This window comes from Macrobrachium rosenbergii, chromosome 17 (genome assembly GCF_040412425.1).
Source record: "Macrobrachium rosenbergii isolate ZJJX-2024 chromosome 17, ASM4041242v1, whole genome shotgun sequence".
NCBI lineage: Eukaryota > Metazoa > Arthropoda > Malacostraca > Decapoda > Palaemonidae > Macrobrachium > Macrobrachium rosenbergii.
In genome coordinates, this window is record NC_089757.1 from 26,782,689 (window position 1) to 26,793,264 (window position 10,576).

General features: G+C 39.5%; 1 protein-coding gene across 2 annotated transcripts in view; it reads left to right on the top strand.

Annotated features, from left to right (window-relative positions):
* LOC136847591 (LIM homeobox transcription factor 1-beta-like) overlaps positions 1-10,576 on the top strand; it is a 103,565-nt gene that overhangs the window by 73,683 nt on the left and 19,306 nt on the right. The gene's annotated exons all lie outside the window — the stretch shown is intronic.

Genomic DNA, 10,576 nt, shown 5'->3' on the forward strand with positions numbered 1-10,576 from the left:
CCAGAGTAGTAGACTATAGGAAACTAACGTTATAACGCGACACTTTTGCAGTTTTTCGGAAACTTTTAAATATTAGTTCCTCGCTCTTCATAAGAGAATAACGAATATAATTCAAGAATTTTAAGGTTCTCCCCAGGGCTTGCGACTCCCCTGGAAATTGCTGACGCCTCCCCTAGGGGGACGCGCCCCCCAGGTTAAGAACCACTGGTATAAAATGGCCTCGTGACCTTTTCATGACCCGTTTGGCGCGGCGGTAATTCGAATTAAAGCTTTCGGATATAACGCGATGTGGAATGACTCTCCCGAGCACTTGGGGGCCCTCTTAAAAGGATCCGCCATGTGCATTTGAATTCCAGGTTTTGCGGAATGGGAATCTCCGAGTTCATGGGATGGAATCGGTGTGGCACTCAGCGGTCGGCGTTTTAGGTTCGCAGACTTGAGTTTCAGGTTTCTGAAACTGCATTAATCAATATTATCGAATTGTTCAACTCCTTGGGATAAAAAAGTCAGTGATAATACGGGAATCTTTAAAGAAAATAAAGCTAATAATATTTCACGGACCTGGAATTCAGAAATGTAATATGCAATGGTTTTTAAAATTTTGGAAAATCGAAAGTACTTCAAAGACTATCGAAAGTTGAAAAGTAAACAGTATTACGGATCTTACGATGTTAGAAATTTAATGTTGTATCAAGGGACCTTGAATACATTGAACTAAATAGCTTTAGTTTTAACAGAAAATCGGGGAAAGAATGCCGAGGACTGCATAATATTTTAATGCTCTCTGAGTTTATGGAAGCTCGTGAATGCTTTTGGACATTAGTTATGCATGACATAAGGGTTGTATATTATAAAATTATGAAGGCTACGGTGAATATTTTTTTATTTTAATTTTGTTCTGCATGTACATATTTCCTTTGGATTTATTTTTACTGTTGATGACTGTGTTTATCTCGGTATCATAAGATGATCAAGTTTATCTATTAATTGTGAAGTGGTATGAAGCGTTTTCCCATTACTAGTAGGGATTACCAATTAATGAGCGGATGTCTTTGATAATATGCATCAAATGTGTCTAAATGATATTTGCACCGGAATGTCTTGTCTAGTCACTGCAGGTGATGCACTTATTAACTCTTTTGCTTAGCACCTAGTTATGGTACGCTTATTGTGAACTCATGAGAGCACGTTACAGTACATTTCTATTTACTTATTTATTTATAGGTATTTGTTAATATTGATGGGTACGCATTCAGTTTTATTCGTTGTTATTTATTATCGTATAAATCCTGTTCTTGTCCTTTGCTCTTCTTTCTTTTGGTCATCTGCTCTGTGGAGTTTATCTCATATCCTAAGGAATGTGTGTCTAACGAATAATGCTTCCATTATTGCTTTTATTAATAGTAGGGACTATTTCTAGTAATAGTACCAGTAAAGTTGAGCTGAACTTTTGCTTAGTTAACTATTATTGAATTGTGATCGCGCTCGTCTAGTAAGTCCTCGGGTCTGTCATACTCAAAGCTTGAAATTTATTAGGCATACTAATTTAAATTGTGTTTAATTTCATGAGATCTTTTTACTTTTAAAGAGAGCAAGAACTGGTTGGACCAAATACACACACACACATATACACACATACACACACGCACACACACATACATTATATAGCATACATATATATATATATATATATATATATATATATATATATATATATATATATATATATATATATATATATATATATATATATATGTTTATGTATATACCTATATAATTTTAGATACCCCTTGTAAACTGCGCTTGATAATATCATGAAACAGCTCTTCATTGATCTTTCCTCAATCATTGATGACAACGCTTGCCCTCATGACCTTGCAGCCTGTGTTTCCTCATTCATCCACTCTCTCTCTGTTGCCTTTGCAAACTGACAGGGTAAAGTATCCCGCTCTTATCCGCTCCTCCTGTCCCGTGGAAGAGGTTTCCGTCAGGGGCAAGATAAAGCACCCACAGCCGAGTCAAACTTTACGACTTCACGCAACTTCTGGCAGTTTACTGCTGTGGCCTCTTCACACCACAAGCACAACGCACTTTTGCAAATGTCAAGTTCGCTCTGCCTTCCACTGCTTAATAATTCTGCCGCGTCAATAGAGCCTCACCTGTTACTAATGTCGTAAATTAATCGGTGCTTAAGACCCGCGAGATAATCCCCCCCTCCCCCATGGAGGAGGCTGCTGCCCTTCTGCAGGCTTCTCAGGGGAGCGTTCTGTTTACGCAACACGAAAGCCAAAACAACTACTTGGTTGAACTAACCTTCGCAATCTTCGGCCGTATCTGTAAGAGGGTGGAATTTTAGTGTAGAATTCCGTGTTGATCTAACCAACCACCACGAGGGAAGAACGCCCAGTCTTCCTTTTAAAAGCACCCTTCCTGTTCTTTTCTTTCCTTCTCGGACTAGCGGCAGGTCTATTATTATTAATTTTTTTTTGTCTGAGCTTGTAAGCTCATGATTATACTTTTAAAGATTATGATTATTTTGTACTTATTATTATTATTATTAGTTTTATTGTTGATGTTGTTGCTGAGGATGATGGTAATTTTGGTGGCTGAGCATGAAGTGATTAGAAATATTCTCCCTGAAACTCTGAGATATAAATGTTGGACTGGCTTTATTCGTTGACTTTGTTAAGTGTCAGTCTGATATTTGGAACATCTGGCTGTAAAATAATTTCCGGTCATCGTTTTCAGTTCAAACGATTCTAATGCACCTGTCAAATTTGCTCATGAAATATCAGTTACATTCAGATAATTTTACCTTCCATCTTCGTATTGCCGTTTGTCTGTAAGAATAATGTCTGTTTCTGCATTTAAGAATCGTGCATTAAATTGCTGTTCTAATTTACTAGACGAATTAATGTTTCTCATGGTAGGGCCTTTGGAGAAAATTATACGTATACTCTGAGACATTCTTAAAACATCAAGCACTTATTTGTACCTTTCCAAGACGCCGCAACGGTTTTAGGTTTTCGAAACAGCCCGGTTTTTCTTCAGGAACCATCAAGGGAATTTTCCTTTGCAAGACATCGGATACTTTTATCATTTCATAAACTTTTACGGTCCTTTTTAGTTTTCTGTAAAAGAAAACTATTGTGCCGGCTTTGCCTGTCCGTCCACACTTTTTCTGTCCGCTCTCAGATCTTAAAAACTACATAGGCTAGAGGGCTGCAAATTGGTCTGTTGACCATCCACCCTCCAATCATCAAACATACCAATTTGCAGCCCTCTGGCCTCAGTAGTTTTTATTTTATTTAAGGTTAAAGTTAGCCATAATCGCTATAGGCCTAGGTACCAACAAAACAGACCACCTCCGGACCGTGGCTGAGTTTCATGGGCCGCGGCTGAAAGTTTCATACGGCATTATACGCTGTACAGAAAGCTCGATTACGCCGAGGAAACTTCGGCGCATTTTCTGCTTGTTTACTAAATTGCTAGGATTTTTGTTCCTTTAAGCATCGTCATGTAGCTTTAAATCGTTACTGGTATGATTTATCGTGATATCCTATGAATTTCTATTTCTCTTTAAGAGAGATAAATTGAAATTCTTACATTTCAAACGTACATAAATTTATTTTTATGCAGTATTTAATTTTTTTTCCTTCACTGGGTATTTTGCAATTTTCTCTCCTCACTGTAGTCGGCTTTAAGCTAAATAATATATTTCCTTATGAGCTGAACCTTTAAGGCAAAATACCCAGAGAAAAAATAGGTCATTAATTTCACTTTGGAAAAACTTTTCCCTAATCATATCGAAACACTGGCCACTTGTCATAGGCATTGGGACCTGTCCCCCCACTGGCTTTCGGCTTACGAAGCAGTAGATCAGCGCCTGCCCTATGAGCCTACAGAGGCCCAGAGCGACTTTAATTTTACCTAGTCGTATCGACGCAGACTTTGAGAAAAGGAAGGTAAAGCTATTGCCAACAGTTTTCGTGCAAATAAAAAGAACATAAACAATTAGAAAGGGACTTATTTTAACACATATTTCACGTTAACTATCTGGTCCTCATCGGGATTGGGCACTGAGTCCTCTCTAGGATCGCTGTGGGACACGAAACATTCCAACGCGTGTGAGGTGAAAGAATGTGAATCAGATGTCGAAAATCCCAGTGCGGTGCACTGTAGGCATTACTTAAGATTCTTTGCAGCGTGCCTTCTTCCCCTAGCTGCAACCCCTTTCGTTCCTTTTACTGTACCTCCTTTCATATTCTCTTTCTTCCATCTTACGTTCCACCCTCTCCTAACAGTTGATTCGTTGTGCAGCTGCGAGGTTTTCCTCCTGTTACACCTTTCAGACCTTTATACTGTCATTTCCGTCTCAGCGCTGAATAACCTCATAGGTCCCATTGCTTGGCCTTTGGCCTAAATTCTATATTCATTTCAATTCAGTTCAAGAGTCGAATGCCTTTTATTGGCATTTTGGAAGGGAAGACAGTTCCCCTGGTATATTATTATTATTATTATTATTATTATTATTATTTAGCCAAATATTTGATATCGTGGATTTTGTGATAATATGAATAAAATTTTTTTTTTATTACAGCAGTAAGTTTATTTGTTACATCTACTATCATCCTGTCAACACGTCCAAACCTCCACCGTAACTGAGCTCTCTACTCGCAAACGCTCCTTATTATTGTTTTCGGCAATATTATTGTTGCGAATATCGTCGCTGTTATTGCGATATTTAAATGGGGGCCCCACTTGAGATCAGCCATCGCCCGAGACGTGTTCCCTGGCCTTTCCTATGGAGGCTCTTGAGTGCCCAATGTTGGAGCCGGGCACCGGGTCATGGGTTATCAGTGTTTTGACTGGCAGTGGTCGGCACCGCCCGATATCTGCTGGGGCACTACTGCTGCCGAGGCTTTTGAGAAGGCACTGTCTCTCTTTGCACTCGGGGAAGACGCTCGCGCGCGCTCGTGTACACACATACACACGCACACACAAACAAACACATACATATACGCACACATACAGACATACACACGCGTTCGTATGCACATAATCAGAACTTTCGTTACACTAGCTTGTAAGTGTTCAATACACGCAGCTTTCTCTCTCTCTCTCTCTCTCTCTCTCTCTCTCTCTCTCTCTCGTGAGGATGAGGAAGAGGAAGAATGTCTGTGGACGTTGCACAATACACGTAGCTCTCTCTCTCTCTCTCTCTCATGAGGAAAAGAAGGATATGTGTACACTGCACAATACACGTAGCTTCTCTCTCTCTCTCTCTCTCCTCTCTCTCGTGAGAAGAGGAAGGATGTGTGTGTACGTGCACAACACACGTAGCTGTCTCTCTCTCTCTACCAATACACTAGCTCTCTCTCTCTCTCTCTCTCTCTCTCTCTCTCTCTGGGAAGAGGAAGGATGTGTGTGCGTGTGTGTGTGTGTGTGAGTGATCTGCAGGAGGGCAGGATAAAGGATTTTTTGTTGTTTTGTGACTTGAAGTGGTCAGGGATATAAATAGAGGATTTCTCCAAGGGGCGTGAAGTTATCGGGAACCTTTCACCTTGTATTCTTGTGGATGAGTAAGGGAGGTTTAATGCTTATGTTTAGATGAATAATAATAATAATAATAATAATAATAATAATAATAATAATAATAATAATAATAATAATAATAATAATAATAATAATAATAATGGAGAAACAAATCCACAAATGTATTTAAAAATAAATCTAAACAGAGAGTTTTTGAGAAAGCTCTCTGTTTAGATTTGTTTTTAAATATACTTTTAAATATATTTGTATCCATATATAACTGCGGGATTTGTTTCTTCATTTCAAGACTCTGCTATTATGAATGTTTTCTGATAATAATAATAATAATAATAATAATAATAATAATAATAATAATAATAATAATAATAATAATGACGCCAGAATTGCTATAATAATAATAATAATAATAATAATAATAATAATAATAATAATAATAATAATAATAATAATAATAATAATAATAATAATTAAAGCATTTTCATTACGATCAACTGCAATAACACCAATTATAACTGTCGTAATGTGTAATTTTCTTTAAGAAATTCAAGTATTCAAGATCCTAAGAACTGTAATTACAGAAATTTGACGTTTAAATTCGGTCACCCTTCAATGACCCTGCTCTTGCTTTCTGAAGATGAAATCTGAGACGCCCAAATCAACCCTAACGTAACTGGAAAATCGTTCAGAACGAGTAACGAATTTGGTAATGAACTTTCTAAGCATTTTTATACGGTCGCACTTTCATGCGCTTAATCCCAGCGTTGCTTAGCTTCGCTGACAGGAAATCCAGTAGTGGATTTCCGTCGGCAGTACGTTTGAGATGTAGCGTACACATTGTTTCTTGTGAATGGTCTGATGGAATGAATTATCGTCATTTTAATAATGAAAAATTGTGTACAAACTTTTCTTTTATGCGTTCATCATATTTTTGGTTTTCAGTTAGGTAATGTTTCTTGAATAAGCCTTAATTAGTGGCAAGACTGTTTTTCAGACATATGTTATTTTTGTTCAACTTTTTCACTGTATTGTAACATGTATCGTTGTTAACATGTTCTATTGCGCATAAAAATATTTGTGCTATGTGCTATTGTATTAATTTTGCAAGCCTGCTTCTTGATTTTTCTTTGAACTGTGCATTTATCTATAGCACTTACGGTTAAGTTTGATAGCGTACATTGTTCTTGATGATCAAATACGATTCTTTATTTTGATGAAAACTGTTTCTGATCCCCGTAGGGAGTTAGTACCTTCAGTGCAACTCACGTGGCGCACTGTAGGTATTACTTAAGGGTTTTTGCAGTGTCCATTCGGCCCGTAGCTGCAACCCCTTTCAATCCTTTTACTGTACCTCCGTTCATATTCTCTTTCTTCCATCTTACTTTCCACCTCTCTAACAATTGTTTCACAGTGTACCCGAGGTGGTTTTCCTCCTGTCACGCCTTTCAAACCTTCTTAATGTCAATTTCCTTTACAGCACTGAATGACCTCATAGGTCCCAGCACTTGGCCTTTGGCCTAAGTTCAGTATTCTATTCTATTCTAAAACTGTTCCTGATGAAATGCGCATTCAAGATGCCCACGCTTCAACGGATCTGGTCAGCATCAAACCTGGCTTACCTCAAAACTAGATTTGGCACTCAGGGCTGATGACCAGGCGCCGAGCGATCGCTAATGCATCCTTCTTATTCGTGGCATGGATATAATTATATATACCCAGTGGGCGACAATAACCCCCCTTCCCTCCCTTTTTCTTTAAACTTCATTACACTCTGACCCATGACCCGCATCTCGACCTTCCGTTGGCCTCCGCGACCTTTTCTGTCTCCGTCTTTTTAACCCCGTGACCTCCCGACACGAGAGAGAGAGAGAGAGAGAGAGAGAGAGAGAGAGAGAGAGAGAGAGAGAGAAGACTTCAACGGGAGTCAAGGGTCGGATGAAGAAGAAGAAGAAGAAGAAGAAGAAGAGAAAGAAGAGAAAAATTAGAAGAAGAAGAAGCTCTTGGAGGCGTGAAAGGGCAAGTCCCTTCGGCGGTGTAGTCACTGTCCAGGAGAGGAGGGCCTGGGCGTGGGAGGGCGGGCGGGGGTGCGGAACTCCCTGGAGAGTATTTAAGGAAAAGCCAACATCACTTTTGCATTATGGCCCTGGCCCCCGGGTCGTGTGAAGAGGGGAGGCGGAGGGCTGGAGGAAGAACACATGGGTAGTGTACGGTGGTTTGTAAGCGCCGGGTTGCATGTGTACACCAGTTTTGCAACAGTGTTTGTTGCACGTTTTTCGGGGTTTGTTGATGGCGGGAGCTGAGTTTATAAGTATAGCGCTAATTTCGTTATTATCATTTAACAGTGAAATCCACAATAGTTTTGTTATACCCAAATGTACTGGAATTTATTAAGGGTCATTTCGTGTGTGCTGGGCTCCCATTATTATTATTATTATTATTATTATTATTATTATTATTATTATTATTATTATTGTTGTTGTTGTTGTTGTTGTTGTTGTTGTTGTTGTTGTTGTTGTTATTATTATTATTATTATTATTATTATTATTATTATTATTAAAAAATACTCATAGTAGCATGAGTCTTAAAATGGAGAAACAAATCCACAGTTATGTATATGTACATGCATTTAAAGGTAAAACTGCACATATAGCTTTCGACAATCTGTACAGTTTTATCTGTAAATGTATGTTCATATACATAACTGCGGATTTGTTTCTCCATTATTATTATTATTATTATTATTATTATTATTATTATTATTATTATTATTATTATTATTATTATGAAAGATTCAGTAGAAGAGAATGTTCCCTACCTATTCTGCGGTCAGACACGTTCGTGAAGATTGTGCGATTAGTTGCCATGTCTGCTAATGTCAATTTAAAATCGTGTATAGGTTTTCCCTATCTGTTCTCGTTACCAGTCGCCGTATTTCGGATTTCAAAACACGTTTCCCGGAAAATTCAAACGGTTTTGAAGGCGGAGTGTAACAATTCGCACCATATCTTGCAGCCATGTACCCTCGCATTTCAAACTTAGTCATACAGCAGAAATAAGCACTGATACAGAGCGGACGTTGAGTTGAGAGTTATTCAAAATCAACAAAATAAGATCGGAAGCAAAAGAAGGTGTGTGCACTTCCTGTGATGATTACCATGAGTGCCAGATGGCGATATCGAGACGGAGGCGGAGTAATGTCGTTGCAACAAGATCAGAAACGTTGCAACAAGAATGCAGGTTTCCGCCATAATCTTAGTTATTGGACGACCTTGATATTGCATAGCTATGATCCCCCTTACAACAAATGCGCGTACACAGAGTACTTACCAAGAGGCAAAATGAATGTCAGCCCACTCAAGGCATGAGCTTAGTTACCTCTTCCGCATAAGCCTATTTTCAGTTTTTGCTGTGATTTCCATCTTGCAGACAGACACACAAAGCATGCCAAGAAACAAACACTAATAGCAAACACTTGGTATGGTAGATCTCTGTCACACAAACACACGTTCAAAATACCTACGACAGAATGAAGTTCAAGGTTTACGTGTTATGATCTGCGTCATGCAAACATTAATATACAAAGCATTCCAAGGAGCAAACGACAATACACATTTGCCGTGATCTCCGCCACACAAACACTCTCAAATATGCCAAAGACCAAACTTCAGTGCTTACTATGACTGCATCTTGCAAACACAAACACAAAAAACTTAGGCAAAAAAAAGCATGGAATAAGCACCAACGCTCACGTGGTATGATCGCCATCACACAAACAAACAAACACACACACACACACACACACACACACACACACACACATGCATCCACACACTCGCACTTCTCAATCGCTCTCCACACATTGATTCTTAAACCGGTTCTTTTATTATTTAACAACAGCTCTTAAGACGGCAAAACAAACACCCGCCCCTCCTCTACCCGGACGCCCCCTCCCCCCACCTCATCCCTCTCCCTCCCTCCCTCCTTCCCTCCCATCACTCCCCACCAACGAGATACGCATAGACATGCCTGGCTCATCATAGGGCCGAACGCACACAAACAATTTATTTATAAAAGAGATACGCCCGAACGTAAACACACACACTTGACATGCCATCACCACCACCACCACCAATGCAAGACCCAGTGCCGGGGTTGTGGTATCCCCCATCCCGGTGCCCGCGTCCTTGGCTGTTGGGGGGGTTTTGGTAATAGTGATAATAAGCTTTATTCCAGATCGAAGCCATGGGAGTCTATTTTACATAAACGGTGCTAAAAAATGTCTAAACAAAGAACATAGTGTAAATAAAAGTGATGAATGTTAACCTTTAAAACAGGTAAACTGAAAAAAAAACACCTTTGCTAATTATATAATAAAAGTGCCGTTCCAACACGTACCCAAATTACCCTAGATCTCATTAGGCATCGGCGCGTGTAGCCCCAGCTTCTTCTTTGATAAGTGGCCGAGATGCCTGTCAGTTCGCTTGTCTGGCCGTCTATCCCAAACAAGCCGAGCAATCATTTCATTCCTGGTGTTTAACTCCTGTCTAAACCACTTCGAACCCCTTGACGGCAACACTGCTCCCTTGTTGACAGATTTATGGTCGCTGATTGGCTGACAGAGCGAGTGACACGCAGTGTTGCCAATCCGTGCAAATTTCTCCCGACCTGAAATAATGGTACGTAATGACTGGTGTCTCTCTCTCTCTCTCTCTTTTGTTTTAGTATGAGTACTGACATTCGACTGGGGAACTGTGATATTTATGTTGAACTGGAAGTTTGCTGTTACTTTGGGCTAGAGAATTTTGGACTGCAATATGAAGCTAATATTCTCGGCCAGATATAATAACTACGGAACTTAACAACTATGCGCGCGCTCAGAGTTGACAGGTGATGGTTGAGAGGTTATTGGATCTGCCTTAGACAGTCCAACATATCTCTCTCTCTCTCTCTCTCTCTCTCTCTCTCTCTCTCTCTCTCTCTCTCTCGACAACGTCCTCTCATCCCCCTCCCCGGGCACACTTT